Genomic DNA, 19431 nt, shown 5'->3' on the forward strand with positions numbered 1-19431 from the left:
AGGAAATATCCTCCGATAACAAAGAGAAAGAAGCTTTCTGAGAAACTTCTTTGTGTTCTGTGAAATCATCTCACAGAGTTACAGATTTCCCCTCAAGAAGCCTTTCGCTAAGACAGTTCTTGTGGAATTGGCAAAGTGATATGTGGAAGCCCATAGAGGGCTACGGTGAAATAGGAAATATCCTCAGATGAAATCTGGAAAGAAGCTTTCTGAGAAACTGCTTAGTGTTCTGTTAATTCATCTCAAAGAGTTACATCTGTATTTCGTGGATCTCTTTGCTAGCCTTATTTCTGTGGAATCTGAAAACAGATATTTCGGATCCCTTTGAAGACTATAGGGCCAAAGGAAATATCCTCCGATAACAAAGAGAAAGAAGCTTTCTGAGAAACTTCTTTGTGTTCTGTGAAATCATCTCACAGAGTTACAGCTTTCCCCTCAAGAAGCCTTTCGCTAAGACATTTCTTGTGGAATTGGCAAAGTGATATTTGGAACGCCATAGAGGGCTATGGTGAAAAAGGAAATATCCTCAGATGAAATCTGGACAGAAGCTTTCTGAGAAACTGCTCTGTTATATGTGACTTCCACTCACAGAGTTACATCTGTATTTCGTGGATCTCTTTGCTAGCCTTATTTCTGTGGAATCTGAGAACAGATATTTCGGATCCCTTTGAAGACTATAGGGCCAAAGGAAATATCCTCCGATAACAAAGAGAAAGAAGCTTTCTGAGAAACTTCTTTGTGTTCTGTGAAATCACCTCACAGAGTTACAGCTTTCCCCTCTAGAAACCTTTCGCTAACGCAGTTCTTGTGGAATTGGCAAAGTGATATTTGGAAGGCCATAGAGGGCTACGGTGAAAAAGAAAATATCCTCAAATGAAATCTGGAAAGAAGCTTTCTGAGAAACTGCTCTGTTATATGTGACTTCCACTCACAAAGTTACATCTGTATTTCGTGGATCTCTTTGCTAGCCTTATTTCTGTGGAATCTGAGAACAGATATTTCGGATCCCTTTGAAGACTATAGGGCCAAAGGAAATATCCTCCGATAACAAAGAGAAAGAAGCTTTCTGAGAAACTTCTTTGTGTTCTGTGAAATCATCTCACAGAGTTACAGCTTTCCCCTCAAGAAGCCTTTCGCTAAGACAGTTCTTGTGGAATTGGCAAAGTGATATTTGGAAGCCCATAGAGGGCCATGGTGAAAAAGGAAATATCCTCAGATGAAATCTGGAAAGAAGCTTTCTGAGAAACTGCTCTGTGATATGTGACTTCCACTCACAGTGTTACATCTGTATTTCGTGGATCTCTTTGCTAGCCTTATTTCTGTGGAATCTGAGAACAGATATTTCGGTTCCCTTTGAAGACTATAGGGCCAAAGGAAATATCCTCCGATAACAAAGAGAAAGAAGCTTTCTGAGAAACTTCTTTGTGTTCTGTGAAATCATCTCACAGAGTTACAGCTTTCCCCTCAAGAAGCCTTTCGCTAAGACAGTTCTTGTGGAATTGGCAAAGTGATATTTGGAAGGCCATAGAGGGCTATGGTGAAAAAGGAAATATCCTCAGATGAAATCTGGAAAGAAGCTTTCTGAGAAACTGCTTAGTGTTCTGTTAATTCATCTCACAGACTTACATCTGTATTTCGTGGATCTCTCTGCTAGCCTTATTTCTGTGGAATCTGAGAACAGATATTTCGGATCCCTTTGAAGACTATAGGGCCAAAGGAAATATCCTCCGATAACAAAGAGAAAGAAGCTTTCTGAGAAACTTCTTTGTGTTCTGTGAAATCATGTCACAGAGTTACAGCTTTCCCCTCAATAAGCCATTCGCTAAGACAGTTCTTGTGGAATTGGCAACGTGATATTTGGAACGGCATAGAGGGCTATGGTGAAAAAGGAAATATCCTCAGATGAAATCTGGAAAGAAGCTTTCTGAGAAACTGCTCTGTGATATGTGACTTCCACTCACAGAGTTACATCTGTATTTCGTGGATCTCTCTGCTAGCCTTATTTCTGTGGAATCTGAGAACAGATATTTCGGATCCCTTTGAAGACTATAGGGCCAAAGGAAATATCCTCTGATAACAAAGAGAAAGAAGCTTTCTGAGAAACTTCTTTGTGTTCTGTGAAATCATCTCACAAAGTTACAGCTTTCCCATCAAGAAGCCTTTCGCTAAGACAGTTCTTGTGGAATTGGCAAAGTGATATTTGGAACGCCATAGAGGGCTATGGTGAAAAAGGAAATATCCTCAGATGAAATCTGGAAAGAAGCTTTCTGAGAAACTGCTTAGTGTTCTGTTAATTCATCTCACAGAGTTACATCTGTATTTCGTGGATCTCTTTGCTAGCCTTATTTCTGTGGAATCTGAGAACAGATATTTCGGATCCCTTTGAAGACTATAGGGCCAAAGGAAATATCCTCCGATAACAAAGAGAAAGAAGCTTTCTGAGAAACTTCTTTGTGTTCTGTGAAATCATCTCACAGAGTTACAGCTTTCCCCTCAAGAAGCCTTTCGCTAAGACAGTTCTTGTGGAATTGGCAAAGTGATATTTGGAACGCCATAGAGGGCTATGGTGAAAAAGGAAATATCCTCAGATGAAATCTGGAAAGAAGTTTGTGAGAAACTGCTTAGTGTTCTGTTAATTCATCTCACAGAATTACATCTGTATTTCGTGGATCTCTTTGCTAGCCTTATTTCTGTGGAATCTGAGAACAGATATTTCGGATCCCTTTGAAGACTATAGGGCCAAAGGAAATATCCTCCGATAACAAAGAGAAAGAAGCTTTCTGAGAAACTTCTTTGTGTTCTGTGAAATCATCTCACAGAGTTACAGCTTTCCCCTCAAGAAGCCTTTCCCTAAGACAGTTCTTGTGGAATTGGCAAAGTGATATTTGGAAGGCCATAGAGGGCTATGGTGAAAAAGGAAATATCCTCAGATGAAATCTGGAAAGAAGCTTTCTGAGAAACTGCTTAGTGTTCTGTTAATTCATCTCACAGACTTACATCTCTATTTCGTGGATCTCTTTGCTAGCATAATTTCTGTGAAATCTGAGAACAGATATTTCGGATCCCTTTGAGGACTATAGGGCCAAAGGAAATATCCTCCGATAACAAAGAGAAAGAAGCTTTCTGAGAAACTTCTTTGTGTTCTGTGAAATCATCTCACAGAGTTACAGCTTTCCCCTCAAGAAGCCTTTCGCTAAGACAGTTCTTGTGGAATTGGCAAAGTGATATTTGGAAGGCCATAGAGGGCTATGGTGAAAAAGGAAATATCCTCAGATGAAATCTGGAAAGAAGCTTTCTGAGAAACTGCTTAGTTTTCTTTTAATTCATCTCACAGACCTACATCTGTATTTCGTGGATCTCTTTGCTAGCCTTATTTCTGTGGAATCTGAGAACAGATATTTCGGATCCCTTTGAAGACTATAGGGCCAAAGGAAATATCCTCCGATAACAAAGAGAAAGAAGCTTTCTGAGAAACTTCTTTGGGTTCTGTGAAATCATCTCACAGAGTTACAGCTTTCCCCTCAAGAAGCCTTTCGCTAAGACAGTTCTTGTGGAATTGGCAAAGTGATATTTGGAAGGCCATAGAGGGCTATGGTGAAAAAGGGAACATCCTCAGATGAAATCTGGAAAGAAGCTTTCTGAGAAGCTGCTCTGTGATATGTGACTTCCACTCACAGAGTTACATCTGTATTTCGTGGATCTCTTTGCTAGCCTTATTTCTGTGGAATCTGAGAACAGATATTTCGGATCCCTTTGAAGACTATAGGGCCAAAGGAAATATCCTCCGATAACAAAGAGAAAGAAGCTTTCTGAGAAACTTCTTTGTGTTCTGTGAAATCATCTCACAGAGTTACAGCTTTCCCCTCAAGAAGCCTTTCGTTAAGACAGTTCTTGTGGTATTGGCCAAGTGATATTTGGAACGAAATAGAGGGCTATGGTGAAAAAGGAAATATCCTCAAAGGAAATCTGGAAAGAAGCTTTCTGAGAAACTGCTCTGTCACATGTGACTTCCACTCACAGAGTTACATCTGTATTTCGTGGATCTCTTTGCTAGCCTTATTTCTGTGGAATCTGAGAACAGATATTTCGGATCCCTTAGAAGACTATAGGGCCAAAGGAAATGTCCTCCGATAACAAAGAGAAAGAAGCTTTCTGAGAAACTGCTTTGTGTTCTGTGAAATCATCTCACAGAGTTACAGCTTTCCCCTCAAGAAGCCTTTCGCTAAGACAGTTCTTGTGGAATTGGCAAAGTGATATTTGGAACGACATAGAGGGCTATGGTGAAAAAGGAAATATCCTCAGATGAAATCTGGAAAGAAGCTTTCTGAGAAACTGCTCGGTGATATGTGACTTCCACTCACAGAGTTACATCTGTATTTCGTGGATCTCTTTGCTAGCCTTATTTCTGTGGAATCTGAGAACAGATATCTCGGATCCCTTTGAAGACTATAGGGCCAAAGGAAATATCCTCCGATAACAAAGAGAAAGAAGCTTTCTGAGAAACTTCTTTGTGTTCTGTGAAATCATCTCACAGAGTTACAGCTTTCCCCTCAAGAAGCCTTTCGCTAAGACAGTTCTTGTGGAATTGGCAAAGTGATATTTGGAAGCCCATAGAGGGCCATGGTGAAAAAGGAAATATCCTCAGATGAAATCTGGAAAGAAGCTTTCTGAGAAACTGCTCTGTGATATGTGACTTCCACTCACAGTGTTACATCTGTATTTCGTGGATCTCTTTGCTAGCCTTATTTCTGTGGAATCTGAGAACAGATATTTCGGTTCCCTTTGAAGACTATAGGGCCAAAGGAAATATCCTCCGATAACAAAGAGAAAGAAGCTTTCTGAGAAACTTCTTTGTGTTCTGTGAAATCATCTCACAGAGTTACAGCTTTCCCCTCAAGAAGCCTTTCGCTAAGACAGTTCTTGTGGAATTGGCAAAGTGATATTTGGAAGGCCATAGAGGGCTATGGTGAAAAAGGAAATATCCTCAGATGAAATCTGGAAAGAAGCTTTCTGAGAAACTGCTTAGTGTTCTGTTAATTCATCTCACAGACTTACATCTGTATTTCGTGGATCTCTCTGCTAGCCTTATTTCTGTGGAATCTGAGAACAGATATTTCGGATCCCTTTGAAGACTATAGGGCCAAAGGAAATATCCTCCGATAACAAAGAGAAAGAAGCTTTCTGAGAAACTTCTTTGTGTTCTGTGAAATCATGTCAAAGAGTTACAGCTTTCCCCTCAATAAGCCATTCGCTAAGACAGTTCTTGTGGAATTGGCAACGTGATATTTGGAACGGCATAGAGGGCTATGGTGAAAAAGGAAATATCCTCAGATGAAATCTGGAAAGAAGCTTTCTGAGAAACTGCTCTGTGATATGTGACTTCCACTCACAGAGTTACATCTGTATTTCGTGGATCTCTCTGCTAGCCTTATTTCTGTGGAATCTGAGAACAGATATTTCGGATCCCTTTGAAGACTATAGGGCCAAAGGAAATATCCTCTGATAACAAAGAGAAAGAAGCTTTCTGAGAAACTTCTTTGTGTTCTGTGAAATCATCTCACAGAGTTACAGCTTTCCCATCAAGAAGCCTTTCGCTAAGACAGTTCTTGTGGAATTGGCAAAGTGATATTTGGAACGCCATAGAGGGCTATGGTGAAAAAGGAAATATCCTCAGATGAAATCTGGAAAGAAGCTTTCTGAGAAACTGCTTAGTGTTCTGTTAATTCATCTCACAGAGTTACATCTGTATTTCGTGGATCTCTTTGCTAGCCTTATTTCTGTGGAATCTGAGAACAGATATTTCGGATCCCTTTGAAGACTATAGGGCCAAAGGAAATATCCTCCGATAACAAAGAGAAAGAAGCTTTCTGAGAAACTTCTTTGTGTTCTGTGAAATCATCTCACAGAGTTACAGCTTTCCCCTCAAGAAGCCTTTCGCTAAGACAGTTCTTGTGGAATTGGCAAAGTGATATTTGGAACGCCATAGAGGGCTATGGTGAAAAAGGAAATATCCTCAGATGAAATCTGGAAAGAAGTTTGTGAGAAACTGCTTAGTGTTCTGTTAATTCATCTCACAGAATTACATCTGTATTTCGTGGATCTCTTTGCTAGCCTTATTTCTGTGGAATCTGAGAACAGATATTTCGGATCCCTTTGAAGACTATAGGGCCAAAGGAAATATCCTCCGATAACAAAGAGAAAGAAGCTTTCTGAGAAACTTCTTTGTGTTCTGTGAAATCATCTCACAGAGTTACAGCTTTCCCCTCAAGAAGCCTTTCCCTAAGACAGTTCTTGTGGAATTGGCAAAGTGATATTTGGAAGGCCATAGAGGGCTATGGTGAAAAAGGAAATATCCTCAGATGAAATCTGGAAAGAAGCTTTCTGAGAAACTGCTTAGTGTTCTGTTAATTCATCTCACAGACTTACATCTCTATTTCGTGGATCTCTTTGCTAGCATAATTTCTGTGAAATCTGAGAACAGATATTTCGGATCCCTTTGAGGACTATAGGGCCAAAGGAAATATCCTCCGATAACAAAGAGAAAGAAGCTTTCTGAGAAACTTCTTTGTGTTCTGTGAAATCATCTCACAGAGTTACAGCTTTCCCCTCAAGAAGCCTTTCGCTAAGACAGTTCTTGTGGAATTGGCAAAGTGATATTTGGAAGGCCATAGAGGGCTATGGTGAAAAAGGAAATATCCTCAGATGAAATCTGGAAAGAAGCTTTCTGAGAAACTGCTTAGTTTTCTTTTAATTCATCTCACAGACCTACATCTGTATTTCGTGGATCTCTTTGCTAGCCTTATTTCTGTGGAATCTGAGAACAGATATTTCGGATCCCTTTGAAGACTATAGGGCCAAAGGAAATATCCTCCGATAACAAAGAGAAAGAAGCTTTCTGAGAAACTTCTTTGGGTTCTGTGAAATCATCTCACAGAGTTACAGCTTTCCCCTCAAGAAGCCTTTCGCTAAGACAGTTCTTGTGGAATTGGCAAAGTGATATTTGGAAGGCCATAGAGGGCTATGGTGAAAAAGGAAACATCCTCAGATGAAATCTGGAAAGAAGCTTTCTGAGAAGCTGCTCTGTGATATGTGACTTCCACTCACAGAGTTACATCTGTATTTCGTGGATCTCTTTGCTAGCCTTATTTCTGTGGAATCTGAGAACAGATATTTCGGATCCCTTTGAAGACTATAGGGCCAAAGGAAATATCCTCCGATAACAAAGAGAAAGAAGCTTTCTGAGAAACTTCTTTGTGTTCTGTGAAATCATCTCACAGAGTTACAGCTTTCCCCTCAAGAAGCCTTTCGTTAAGACAGTTCTTGTGGTATTGGCCAAGTGATATTTGGAACGAAATAGAGGGCTATGGTGAAAAAGGAAATATCCTCAAAGGAAATCTGGAAAGAAGCTTTCTGAGAAACTGCTCTGTCACATGTGACTTCCACTCACAGAGTTACATCTGTATTTCGTGGATCTCTTTGCTAGCCTTATTTCTGTGGAATCTGAGAACAGATATTTCGGATCCCTTAGAAGACTATAGGGCCAAAGGAAATATCCTCCGATAACAAAGAGAAAGAAGCTTTCTGAGAAACTGCTTTGTGTTCTGTGAAATCATCTCACAGAGTTACAGCTTTCCCCTCAAGAAGCCTTTCGCTAAGACAGTTCTTGTGGAATTGGCAAAGTGATATTTGGAACGACATAGAGGGCTATGGTGAAAAAGGAAATATCCTCAGATGAAATCTGGAAAGAAGCTTTCTGAGAAGCTGCTCGGTGATATGTGACTTCCACTCACAGAGTTACATCTGTATTTCGTGGATCTCTTTGCTAGCCTTATTTCTGTGGAATCTGAGAACAGATATCTCGGATCCCTTTGAAGACTATAGGGCCAAAGGAAATATCCTCCGATAACAAAGATTAAGAAGCTTTCTGAGAAACTTCTTTGTGTTCTGTGAAATCATCTCACAGAGTTACAGCTTTCCCCTCAAGAAGCCTTTCGCTAAGACAGTTCTTGTGGTATTGGCCAGGTGATATTTGGAACGAAATAGAGGGCTATGGTGAAAAAGGAAATATCCTCATAGGAAATCTGGAAAGAAGCTTTCTGAGAAACTGCTCTGTTACATGTGACTTCCACTCACAGAATTACATCTGTATTTCGTGGATCTCTTTGCTAGCCTTATTTCTGTGGAATCTGAGAACAGATATTTCGGATCCCTTTGAAGACTATAGGGTCAAAGAAAATATCCTCCGATAACAAAGAGAAAGAAGCTTTCTGAGAAACTTCTTTGTGTTCTGTGAAATCATCTCACAGAGTTACAGCTTTCCCCTCAAGAAGCCTTTCGCTAAGACAGTTCTTGTGGAATTGGCAAAGTGATATTTGGAACGCCATAGAGGGCTATGGTGAAAAAGGAAATATCCTCAGATGAAATCTGGAAAGAAGCTTTCTGAGAAACTGCTTAGTGTTCTGTTAATTCATCTCAGAGAATTACATCTGTATTTCGTGGATTTCTTTGTTAGCCTTATTTCTGTGGAATCTGAGAACAGATATTTCGGATCCCTTTGAAGACTATAGGGCCAAAGGAAATATCCTCCGATAACAAAGAGAAAGAAGCTTTCTGAGAAACTTCTTTGTGTTCTGTGAAATCATCTCACAGAGTTACAGCTTTCCCCTCAAGAAGCCTTTAAGACAGTTCTTGTGGAATTGGCAAAGTGATATTTGGAACGCCATAGAGGGCTATGGTGAAAAAGGAAATATCCTCAGATGAAATCTGGAAACAAGCTTTCTGAGAAACTGCTTAGTGTTCTGTTCATTCATCTCACAGAGTTACATCTGTATTTCGTGGTTCTCTTTGCTAGCCTTATTTCTGTGGAATCTGAGAACAGATATTTCGGATCCCTTTGAAGACTATAGGGCCAAAGGAAATATCCTCCGATTACAAAGAGAAAGAAGCTTTCTGAGAAACTTCTTTGTGTTCTGTTAAATCGTCTCACAGAGTTACAGCTTTCCCCTCAAGAAGCCTTTCGCTAAGACAGTTCTTGTGGAATTGGCAAAGTGATATTTGGAAGGCCATAGAGGGCTATGGTGAAAAAGGAAATATCCTCAGATGAAATCTGGAAAGAAGCTTTCTGAGAAACTGCTTAGTGTTCTGTTAATTCATCTCATAGAATTACATCTATATTTCGTGGATCTCTTTGCTAGCCTTATTTCTGTGGAATCTGAGAACAGATATTTCGGATCCCTTTGAAGACTATAGGGTCAAAGGAAATATCCTCCGATAACCAAGAGAAAGAAGCTTTCTGAGAAACTTCTTTGTGTTCTGTGAAATCATCTCACAGAGTTACAGCTTTCCCCTCAAGAAGCCTTTCGCTAAGACAGTTCTTGTGGAATTGGCAAAGTGATATTTGGAATGCCATAGAGGGCTATGGTGAAAAAGGAAATATCCTCAGATGAAATCTGGAAAGAAGCTTTCTGAGAAACTGCTTAGTGTTCTGTTAATTCATCTCACAGTGTTACATCTGTATTTCATGGATCACTTTGCTAGCCTTATTTCTGTGGAATCTGAGAACAGATATTTCGGATCCCTTTGAAGACTATAGGGCCAAAGGAAATATCCTCCGATAACAAAGAGAAAGAAGCTTTCTGAGAAACTTCTTTGTGTTCTGTGAAATCATCTCACACAGTTACAGCTTTCCCCTCAAGAAGCCTTTCACAAAGACAGTTCTTGTGGAATTGGCAAAGTGATATTTGGAACGCCATAGAGGGTATGGTGAAAAACGAAATATCCTCAGATGAAATCTGGAAAGAAGCTTTCTGAGAAACTGCTTAGTGTTCTGTTAATTCTTCTCACAGAGTTACATCTGTATTTCATGGATGTCTTTGCTCGACTTATTTCTGTGGAATCTGAGAACAGATATTTCAGATCCCTTTGAAGACTATAGGGCCAAAGGAAATATCCTCCGATAAAAAAGAGAAAGAAGCTTTCTGAGAAACTTCTTTGTGTTCTGTGAAATCATCTCACAGAGTTACAGCTTTCCACTGAAGAAGCCTTTCGCTAAGACAGTTCTTGTGGAATTGGCAAAGTGATATTTGGAACGCCACAGAGGGCTATGGTGAAAAAGGAAATATCCTCAGATGAAATCTGGAAAGAAGCTTTCTGAGAAACTGCTTAGTGTTCTGTTAATTCATCTCACAGACTTACATCTGTATCTCGTGGATCTCTTTGCTAGCCTTATTTCTGTGGAATCTGAGAACAGATATTTCGGATCCCTTTGAAGACTATAGGGCCAAAGAAATATCCTCCGATAACAAAGAGAAAGAAGCTTTCTGAGAAACTTCTTTGTGTTCTGTGAAATCATCTCACAGAGTTACAGCTTTCCCCTCAAGAAGCCTTTCGCTAAGACAGTTCTTGTGGAATTGGCAAAGTGATATTTGGATGGCCATAGAGGGCTATGGTGAAAAAGGAAATATCCTCAGATTAAATCTGGAAAGAAGCCTTCTGAGAAACTGCTTAGTTTTCTTTTATTTCATCTCACAGACTTACATGTGTATTTCGTGGATCTCTTTGCTAGCCTTATTTCTGTGGAATCTGAGAACAGATATTTCGGATCCCTTTGAAGACTATAGGGCCAAAGGAAATATCCTCCGATAACAAAGAGAAAGAAGCGTTCTGAGAAACTTCTTTGTGTTCTGTGAAATCATCTCACAGAGTTACAGCTTTCCCCTCAACAAGCCTTTCGCTAAGACAGTCCTTGTGGAATTGGCAGAGTGATATTTGGAACGCCATAGAGGGCTATGGTGAAAAAGGAAATATCCTCAGATGAAATCTGGAAAGAAGCTTTCTGAGAAACTGCTCTGTGATATGTGACTTCCACTCACAGAGTTACATCTGTATTTCGTGGATCTCTTTGCTAGCCTTATTTCTGTGGAATCTGAGAACAGATATTTCGGATCCCTTTGAAGACTGTAGGGCCAAAGGAAATATCCTCCGATAACAAAGAGAAAGAAGCTTTCTGAGAAAATTCTTTGTGTTCGGTGAAATCATCTCACAGAGTTACAGCTTTCCTCTCAAGAAGCCTTTCGCTAAGACAGTTCTTGTGGAATTGGCAATGTGATATTTGGAAGGCCATAGAGGGCTATGGTGAAAAAGGAAATATCCTCAGATGAAATCTGGAAAGAAGCTTTCTGAGAAACTGCTTAGTGTCTGTTAATTCATCTCACAGACTTACATTTGTACTTCGTGGATCTCTTTGCTAGCCTTATTTCTGTGGAATCTGAGAACAGATATTTCGGATCCCTTTGAAGACTATAGGGCCAAAGGAAATATCCTCCTATAACAAAGAGAAAGAAGCTTTCTGAGAAACTTCTTTGTGTTCTGTGAAATCATCTCACAGAGTTACAGCTTTCCCCTCAAGAAGCCTTTCGCTAAGACAGTTTTTGTGGAATTGGCAAAGTGATATTTGGAAGGCCATAGAGGACTATGGTGAAAAAGGAAATATCCTCAGATGAAATCTGGAAAGAAGCTTTCTGAGAAACTGCTTAGTGTTCTTTTTATTCATCTCACAGACTTACATGTGTATTTCGTGGATCTCTTTGCTAGCCTTATTTCTGTGGAATCTGAGAACAGATATTTCGGATCCCTTTGAAGACTATAGGGCCAAAGGAAATATCCTCCGATAACAAAGAGAAAGAAGCTTTCTGAGAAATTTCTTTGTGTTCTGTGAAATCATCTCACAGAGTTACAGCTTTCCCCTCAAGAAGCCTTTCACAAAGACAGTTCTTGTGGAATTGGCAAAGTGATATTTGGAACGCCATAGAGGGTATGGTGAAAAACGAAATATCCTCAGATGAAATCTGGAAAGAAGCTTTCTGAGAAACTGCTTAGTGTTCTGTTAATTCTTCTCACAGAGTTACATCTGTATTTCATGGATGTCTTTGCTCGACTTATTTCTGTGGAATCTGAGAACAGATATTTCGGATCCCTTTGAAGACTATAGGGCCAAAGGAAATATCCTCCGATAAAAAAGAGAAAGAAGCTTTCTGAGAAACTTCTTTGTGTTCTGTGAAATCATCTCACAGAGTTACAGCTTTCCACTGAAGAAGCCTTTCGCTAAGACAGTCCTTGTGGAATTGGCAAAGTGATATTTGGAACGCCATAGAGGGCTATGGTGAAAAAGGAAATATCCTCAGATGAAATCTGGAAAGAAGCTTTCTGAGAAACTGCTTAGTGTTCTGTTAATTCATCTCACAGACTTACATCTGTATCTCGTGGATCTCTTTGCTAGCCTTATTTCTGTGGAATCTGAGAACAGATATTTCGGATCCCTTTGAAGACTATAGGGCCAAAGAAATATCCTCCGATAAGAAAGAGAAAGAAGCTTTCTGAGAAACTTCTTTGTGTTCTGTGAAATCATCTCACAGAGTTACAGCTTTCCCCTCAAGAAGCCTTTCGCTAAGACAGTTCTTGTGGAATTGGCAAAGTGATATTTGGATGGCCATAGAGGGCTGTGGTGAAAAAGGAAATATCCTCAGATTAAATCTGGAAAGAAGCCATCTGAGAAACTGCTTAGTTTTCTTTTAATTCATCTCACAGACTTACATGTGTATTTCGTGGATCTCTTTGCTAGCCTTATTTCTGTGGAATCTGAGAACAGATATTTCGGATCCCTTTGAAGACTATAGGGCCAAAGGAAATATCCTCCGATAACAAAGAGAAAGAAGCTTTCTGAGAAACTTCTTTGTGTTCTGTGAAATCATCTCACAGAGTTACAGCTTTCCCCTCAACAAGCCTTTCGCTAAGACAGTCCTTGTGGAATTGGCAGAGTGATATTTGGAACGCCATAGAGGGCTATGGTGAAAAAGGAAATATCCTCAGATGAAATCTGGAAAGAAGCTTTCTGAGAAACTGCTCTGTGATATGTGACTTCCACTCACAGAGTTACATCTGTATTTCGTGGATCTCTTTGCTAGCCTTATTTCTGTGGAATCTGAGAACAGATATTTCGGATCCCTTTGAAGACTATAGGGCCAAAGGAAATATCCTCCGATAACAAAGAGAAAGAAGCTTTCTGAGAAACTTCTTTGTGTTCTGTGAAATCATCTCACAGAGTTACAGCTTTCCTCTCCAGAAGCCTTTCGCTAAGACAGTTCTTGTGGAATTGGCAAAGTGATATTTGGAAGGCCATAGAGGGCTATGGTGAAAAAGGAAATATCCTCAGATGAAATCTGGAAAGAAGCTTTCTGAGAAACTGCTTAGTGTTCTGTTAATTCATCTCACAGACTTACATCTGTACTTCGTGGATCTCTTTGCTAGCCTTATTTCTGTGGAATCTGAGAACAGATATTTCGGATCCCTTTGAAGACTATAGGGCCAAAGGAAATATCCTCCTATAACAAAGAGAAAGAAGCTTTCTGAGAAACTTCTTTGTGTTCTGTGAAATCATCTCACAGAGTTACAGCTTTCCCCTCAAGAAGCCTTTCGCTAAGACAGTTCTTGTGGAATTGGCAAAGTGATATTTGGAACGCCATAGAGGGCTATGGGGAAATAGGAAATATCCTCAGATGAAATCTGGAAAGAAGCTTTCTGAGAAACTGCTTAGTGTTCTGTTAATTCATCTCACAGAATTACATCTGTATTTCGTGGATCTCTTTGCTAGCCTTATTTCTGTGGAATCTGAGAACAGATATTTCGGATCCCTTTGAAGACTATACGGCCAGAGGAAATATCCTCCGATAACAAAAAGAAAGAAGATTTCTGAGAAACTTCTTTGTGTTCTGTGAAATCATCTCAAAGAGTTACAGCGTTCCCCTCAAGAAGCCTTTCGCTAAGACAGTTTTTGTGTAATTGGCAAAGTGATATTTGGAAGGCCATAGAGGACTATGTTGAAAAAGGAAATATCCTCAGATGAAATCTGGAAAGAAGCTTTCTGAGAAACTGCTTAGTGTTCTGTTAATTCATCTCACAGACTTACATCTGCATTTCGTGGATCTCTTTGCTAGCCTTATTTCTTTGGAATCTGAGAACAGGTATTTCAGATCCCTTTGAAGACTATAGGGCCAAAGGAAATATCCTCCGATAACAAAGAGAAAGAAGCTTTCTGAGAAACTTCTTTGTGTTCTGTGAAATCATCTCACAGAGTTACAGCTTTCCCCTCAAGAAGCCTTTCGCTAAGACAGTTCTTGTGGAATTGGCAAAGTGATATTTGGAAGGCCATAGAGGGCTATGGTGAAAAAGGAAATATCCTCAGATGAAATCTGGAAAGAAGCTTTCTGAGAAACTGCTTAGTTTTCTTTTTATTCATCTCACAGTCTTACATGTGTATTTCGTGGATCTCTTTGCTAGCCTTATTTCTGTGGAATCTGAGAACAGATATTTCGAATCCCTTTGAAGACTATAGGGCCAAAGGAAATATCCTCCGATAACAAAGAGAAAGAAGCTTTCTGAGAAATTTCTTTGTGTTCTGTGAAATCATCTCACAGAGTTACAGCTTTCCCCTCAAGAAGCCTTTCACAAAGACAGTTCTTGTGGAATTGGCAAAGTGATATTTGGAACGCCATAGAGGGTATGGTGAAAACGAAATATCCTCAGATGAAATCTGGAAAGAAGCTTTCTGAGAAACTGCTTAGTGTTCTGTTAATTCTTCTCACAGAGTTACATCTGTGTTTCATGGATGTCTTTGCTCGACTTATTTCTGTGGAATCTGAGAACAGATATTTCGGATCCCTTTGAAGACTATAGGGCCAAAGGAAATATCCTCCGATAAAAAAGAGAAAGAAGCTTTCTGAGAAACTTCTCTGTGTTCTGTGAAATCATCTCACAGAGTTACAGCTTTCCACTGAAGAAGCCTTTCGCTAAGACAGTCCTTGTGGAATTGGCAAAGTGATATTTGGAACGCCATAGAGGGCTATGGTGAAAAAGGAAATATCCTCAGATGAAATCTGGAAAGAAGCTTTCTGAGAAACTGCTTAGTGTTCTGTTAATTCATCTCACAGACTTACATCTGTATCTCGTGGATCTCTTTGCTAGCCTTATTCCTGTGGAATCTGAGAACAGATATTTCGGATCCCTTTGAAGACTATAGGGCCAAAGAAATATCCTCCGATAACAAAGAGAAAGAAGCTTTCTGAGAAACTTCTTTGTGTTCTGTGAAATCATCTCACAGAGTTACAGCTTTCCCCTCAAGAAGCCTTTCGCTAAGACAGTTCTTGTGGAATTGGCAAAGTGATATTTGGAAGGCCATAGAGGGCTATGGTGAAAAAGGAAATATCCTCAGATTAAATCTGGAAAGAAGCCTTCTGAGAAACTGCTTAGTTTTCTTTTAATTCATCTCACAGACTTACATGTGTATTTCGTGGATCTCTTTGCTAGCCTTATTTCTGTGGAATCTGAGAACAGATGTTTCGGATCCCTTTGAAGACTATAGGGCCAAAGGAAATATCCTCCGATAACAAAGAGAAAGAAGCTTTCTGAGAAACTTCTTTGTGTTCTGTGAAATCATCTCACAGAGTTACAGCTTTCCCCTCAACAAGCCTTTCGCTAAGACAGTCCTTGTGGAATTGGCAGAGTGATATTTGGAACGCCATAGAGGGCTATGGTGAAAAAGGAAATATCCTCAGATGAAATCTGGAAAGAAGCTTTCTGAGAAACTGCTCTGTGATATGTGACTTCCACTCACAGAGTTACATCTGTATTTCGTGGATCTCTTTGCTAGCCTTATTTCTGTGGAATCTGAGAACAGATATTTCGGATCCCTTTGAAGACTATAGGGCCAAAGGAAATATCCTCCGATAACAAAGAGAAAGAAGCTTTCTGAGAAACTTCTTTGTGTTCTGTGAAATCATCTCACAGAGTTACAGCTTTCCTCTCAAGAAGCCTTTCACTAAGACAGTTCTTGTGGAATTGGCAAAGTGATATTTGGAACGCCATAGAGGGCTATGGTGAAAAAGGAAATATCCTCAGATGAAATCTGGAAAGAAGCTTTCTGAGAAACTGCTTAGTGATCTGTTAATTCATCTCACAGACTTACATCTGTACTTCGTGGATCTCTTTGCTAGCCTTATTTCTGTGGAATCTGAGAACAGATATTTCGGATCCCTTTGAAGACTATTGGGCCAAAGGAAATATCCTCCGATAACAAAGAGAAAGAAGCTTTCTGAGAAACTTCTTTGTGTTCTGTGAAATCATCTCACAGAGTTACAGCTTTCCCCTCAAGAAGCCTTTCGCTAAGACAGTTCTTGTGGAATTGGCAAAGTGATATTTGGAAGGACATAGAGGGCTATGGTGAAAAAGGAAATATCCTCAGATGAAATCTGGAAAGAAGCTTTCTGAGAAACTGCTTAGTGTTCTGTTAATTCATCTCACAGAGTTACATCTGTATTTCGTGGATCTCTTTGCTAGCGTTATTTCTGTGGAATCTGAGAACAGATATTTCGGATCCCTTTGAAGACTATAGGGCCAAAGGAAATATCCTCCGATAACAAAGAGAAAGAAGCTTTCTGAGAAACTTCTTTGTGTTCTGTGAAATCATCTCACAGAGTTACAGCTTTCCCCTCAAGAAGCCTTTCGCTAAGACAGTTCTTGTGGAATTGGCAAAGTGATATTTGGAAGGCCATAGAGGGCTCTGGTGAAAAAGGAAATATCCTCAGATGAAATCTGGAAAGAAGCTTTCTGAGAAACTGCTTAGTTTTCTTTTAATTCATCTCACAGACCTACATCTGTATTTCGTGGATCTCTTTGCTAGCCTTATTTCTGTGGAATCTGAGAACAGATATTTCGGATCCCTTTGAAGACTATAGGACCAAAGGAAATATCCTCCGATAACAAAGAGAAAGAAGCTTTCTGAGAAACTTCTTTGTGTTCTGTGAAATCATCTCACAGAGTTACAGCTTTCCCCTCAAGAAGCCTTTCGCTAAGACAGTTCTTGTGGAATTGGCATAGTGATATTTGGAACGCCATAGAGGGCTATGGGGAAAAAGGAAATATCCTCAGATGAAATCTGGAAAGAAGCTTTCTGAGAAACTGCTTTGTGTTCTGTTAATTCATCTCACAGAATTACATCTGTATTTCGTGGATCTCTTTGCTAGCCTTATTTCTGTGGAATCTGAGAACAGATATTACGGATCCCTTTGAAGGCTATAGGGCCAGAGGAAATATCCTCCGATAACAAAGAGAAAGAAGCTTTCTGAGAAACTTCTTTGTGTTCTGTGAAATCACCTCACAGAGTTACAGCTTTCCCCTCAAGGAGCCTTTCGCTAAGACAGTTCTTGTGGAATTGGCAAAGTGATATTTGGAAGGCCATAGAGGACTATGGTGAAAAAGGAAATATCCTCAGATGAAATCGGAAAGAAGCTTTCTTAGAAACTGCTTAGTGTTCTGTTAATTCATCTCACAGACTTACATCTGTATTTCGTGGATCTCTTTGCTAGCCTTATTTCTTTGGAATCTGAGAACAGATATTTCAGATCCCTTTGAAGACTATTGGGCCAAAGGAAATATCCTCCGATAACAAAGAGAAAGAAGCTTTCTGAGAAACTTCTTTGTGTTCTGTGAAATCATCTCACAGAGTTACAGCTTTCCCCTCAAGAAGCCTTTCGCTAAGACAGTTCTTGTGGAATTGGCAAAGTGATATTTGGAAGGCCATAGAGGGCTATGGTGAAAAAGGAAATATCCTCAGATGAAATCTGGAAAGAAGCTTTCTGAGAAACTGCTTAGTTTTCTTTTTATTCATCTCACAGTCTTACATGTGTATTTCGTGGATCTCTTTGCTAGCCTTATTTCTGTGGAATCTGAGAACAGATATTTCGAATCCCTTTGAAGACTATAGGGCCAAAGGAAATATCCTCCGATAACAAAGAGAAAGAAGCTTTCTGAGAAATTTCTTTGTGTTCTGTGAAATCATCTCACAGAGTTACAGCTTTCCCCTCAAGAAGCCTTTCACAAAGACAGTTCTTGTGGAATTGGCAAAGTGATATTTGGAACGCCATAGAGGGTATGGTGAAAACGAAATATCCTCAGATGAAATCTGGAAAGAAGCTTTCTGAGAAACTGCTTAGTGTTCTGTTAATTCTTCTCACAGAGTTACATCTGTGTTTCATGGATGTCTTTGCTCGACTTATTTCTGTGGAATCTGAGAACAGATATTTCGGATCCCTTTGAAGACTATAGGGCCAAAGGAAATATCCTCCGATAAAAAAGAGAAAGAAGCTTTCTGAGAAACTTCTTTGTGTTCTGTGAAATCATCTCACAGAGTTACAGCTTTCCACTGAAGAAGCCTTTCGCTAAGACAGTCCTTGTGGAATTGGCAAAGTGATATTTGGAACGCCATAGAGGGCTATGGTGAAAAAGGAAATATCCTCAGATGAAATCTGGAAAGAAGCTTTCTGAGAAACTGCTTAGTGTTCTGTTAATTCATCTCACAGACTTACATCTGTATCTCGTGGATCTCTTTGCTAGCCTTATTTCTGTGGAATCTGAGAACAGATATTTCGGATCCCTTTGAAGACTATAGGGCCAAAGAAATATCCTCCGATAACAAAGAGAAAGAAGCTTTCTGAGAAACTTCTTTGTGTTCTGTGAAATCATCTCACAGAGTTACAGCTTTCCCCTCAAGAAGCCTTTCGCTAAGACAGTTCTTGTGGAATTGGCAAAGTGATATTTGGATGGCCATAGAGGGCTATGGTGAAAAAGGAAATATCCTCAGATTAAATCTGGAAAGAAGCCTTCTGAGAAACTGCTTAGTTTTCTTTTAATTCATCTCACAGACTTACATGTGTATTTCGTGGATCTCTTTGCTAGCCTTATTTCTGTGGAATCTTAGAACAGATGTTTCGGATCCCTTTGAAGACTATAGGGCCAAAGGAAATATCCTCCGATAACAAAGAGAAAGAAGCTTTCTGAGAAACTTCTTTGTGTTCTGTGAAATCATCTCACAGAGTTACAGCTTTCCCCTCAACAAGCCTTTCGCTAAGACAGTCCTTGTGGAATTGGCAGAGTGATATTTGGAACGCCATAGAGGGCTATGGTGAAAAAGGAAATATCCTCAGATGAAATCTGGAAAGAAGCTTTCTGAGAAACTGCTCTGTGATATGTGACTTCCACTCACAGAGTTACATCTGTATTTCGTGGATCTCTTTGCTAGCCTTATTTCTGTGGAATCTGAGAACAGATATTTCGGATCCCTTTGAAGACTATAGGGCCAAAGGAAATATCCTCCGATAACAAAGAGAAAGAAGCTTTCTGAGAAACTTCTTTGTGTTCTGTGAAATCATCTCACAGAGTTACAGCGTTCCTCTCAAGAAGCCTTTCACTAAGACAGTTCTTCTGGAATTGGCAAAGTGATATTTGGAACGCCATAGAGGGCTATGGTGAAAAAGGAAATATCCTCAGATGAAATCTGGAAAGAAGCTTTCTGAGAAACTGCTTAGTGTTCTGTTAATTCAT

The sequence above is a fragment of the Macaca mulatta genome, chromosome 13 (genome assembly GCF_049350105.2).
Source record: "Macaca mulatta isolate MMU2019108-1 chromosome 13, T2T-MMU8v2.0, whole genome shotgun sequence".
Classification (NCBI taxonomy): Eukaryota; Metazoa; Chordata; class Mammalia; order Primates; family Cercopithecidae; genus Macaca; species Macaca mulatta.